The sequence below is a fragment of the Perkinsus marinus genome (genome assembly GCF_000006405.1).
Source record: "Perkinsus marinus ATCC 50983 genomic scaffold scf_1104296971484, whole genome shotgun sequence".
NCBI classification, from domain to species: Eukaryota; Perkinsozoa; order Perkinsida; family Perkinsidae; genus Perkinsus; species Perkinsus marinus.
In genome coordinates, this window is record NW_003202075.1 from 1 (window position 1) to 2,519 (window position 2,519).

The following is a 2,519-nucleotide window of genomic DNA, read 5'->3' on the forward strand; positions in this document are numbered from 1 at the left end:
GAGATGGAAGTGATGGATTTACGGTATTGGAAAATATAATAATCGTTATCACTGCAAGGACAACTGCATACGTTGGCGAGAATATGAAAATTCTGAGAAAATTTGGGAGATTGTTATTAATTGTATTCGTGGAGTAGTGCATGAGCTCAGCTGAGGAAAGCGAGAAAATACTTTAACACTCATCTTGCATAGTTTGTTGATAATAACAGTTTCTAATTCATCCGGTGTACTACGTATATAAAGTGTTTGCCATGAAAGAGCGATGACGGGTTTACGGTATCAGAAAATATACCTCTTTTTTGAAGAGCGATTGCTGTTATTAATCATACTATTGTGGATGCGATACAAGACGACTATGAGTTGGTGAAATTTATAATTAATAACTGGTGTAACTGGTTGTGTGTGATTCGTTCGGAGAGAGCGTAAGGTGACGGATTTACGGTATTGGAATATATAATAATCGTCGGAATGCGTTTTGTTCGTGTTTGATCGCTCCTGAAATGAGGGTGATGGTATTAGTGTATATATAGTAGTAATGGAATATATATAGCGTTAAAAATGATGTTCATTTACTGCGTAAAACTGGGTGAAAAAGGCGATATTGGAGGAATATAATTTTCACATCACTAGGGTGGTGACACTCCAATGTTGTTGTTAGTATTTGCCCAGTGAGGAAGGAGGGAGATGCTCCGGTGGATCCGGAATCATCAGATGCATCTTCTAAGGCTGAGGAACCTGCTTCGTCGAGGTCCGCGGGGGCACGATTTGAATCTCTTATATACTGCGAATTTTTATAATAAACATTTGTTGGTTTTAATCTTGTTTTTCATCTCCGCCGTGGTAGTTTTATATTCCTATTGGGAATCGATTTTATGATGTAACCGTTTTATTGTTATGTTCGTATGTATCGATAATAGTATTAGTATTAATACTACTATAATAAAATAATAAAAGTATCATTATATAGTAATTATTGGAGTTTCACCCGTGATATGAAAAAGACTAGTAAAAAACACATTTCACATTTCACTTCGCGAATATCACGTTTTTCACATGGAGTATTACGCCACTTCGCGTAAAACGGGTGGTGAAACTCCATTGTACTAATACTATTATTTATTAATACTACTATTTATTAATACTACTATTTATTAATACTACTATTTGTTAATACTACTATTTATTAATACTACTATTTTTTTAGTACTACTATTTATTAATACTACTATTTATTAATACTACTATTCATTAATACTACTATTTTTTTAATACTACTATTTATTAATACTACTATTTATTAATACTACTATTTATTAATACTACTATTTATTAATACTACTAGTTTTTTAATACTACTATTTATTAATACTACTATTCATTAATACTACTATTTATTAATACTATAATAGTTCACTGGGAAAATTTTTGGAGTATGTGAAGTGAATGAGTACTCCGCATCACTGTTGAATATATCATTGATTTTATTGAAAGTAATGTTGTGGTTTTTATGGTATTTAATTTTAATATAAATTATAAAATACAATTATCACGAAATAGTAATTGCCTATGAATTTGCCTCAAGATCTGTATGAATTCTGCGCGATCGAGATTGGGCATGAACTGTATCTTACTCGGTCAACCTAAAGATATTCCTCTGGTCGATCTCGTGGGCTTATCTCATGATTTCGATTACCAAAATTTAATTTTGTTTTCTGATTTCAGGCCACCCATTCCGTGTATTGCATCGTCGTCGGCTAGTACCAGCAAGAAGCGACGTGCTCGCGTTCAATTTTCACCGTAGGTCTTATTTTCAAGAAAAATTATGGGTTTTGATGAATTTTCTGACGTGAATTTTGGATTTTTTGGGGAATTTTTGATGAAAATTTTCGGTTGGTATGAAAAATTTAAAAATTTTTAAATCGATATTGAAATTTCGGAGTTTATATATGTATTTCGAAATATGTGTTTAAACTATGGTCGCATTATAGTAGAGTTTCACCCCAGTTGTGGAGCGAGCGGAGCGTATTCACGATAAGTTTGTGCGTGCGTGCGTATGTAATTGTCTAGCCCGATCGAGAACAGTTATGAGAACGCATGAGCGACCAATCGAAAGCTACCGGTTTGCGCCATCTATTTTCGGTGCGAGAGTTCGATCGAGTCAATCGTTTTTGTGCGATTGACGCGAGCTCTGCCCCTTCTCCGAGAAGGGCTAGTGATATGAAAAACACTAGTGAGAAACATATTCTACATTTTATGTCGCGTAAAACACGAAATGTTTTTCAAGTGAATTGTGGTGATTTCTCCAGTGTAAATCGCGAAGTATTTTTGAATAACTTCATATCGCGTTTTTCACATGGAGTATTACGCCACTTCACGTAAAATGAGTAGTGAGGGTATTAACGATATTATATATACAAGAAATCATCCGGGAATTTATGAGGTTCCTCGGAGGGGACATCATCACACAATGGAGAATTTGGTGCCTAGTTTGATCTTTTGTTTTTAATTTTGTAATTATT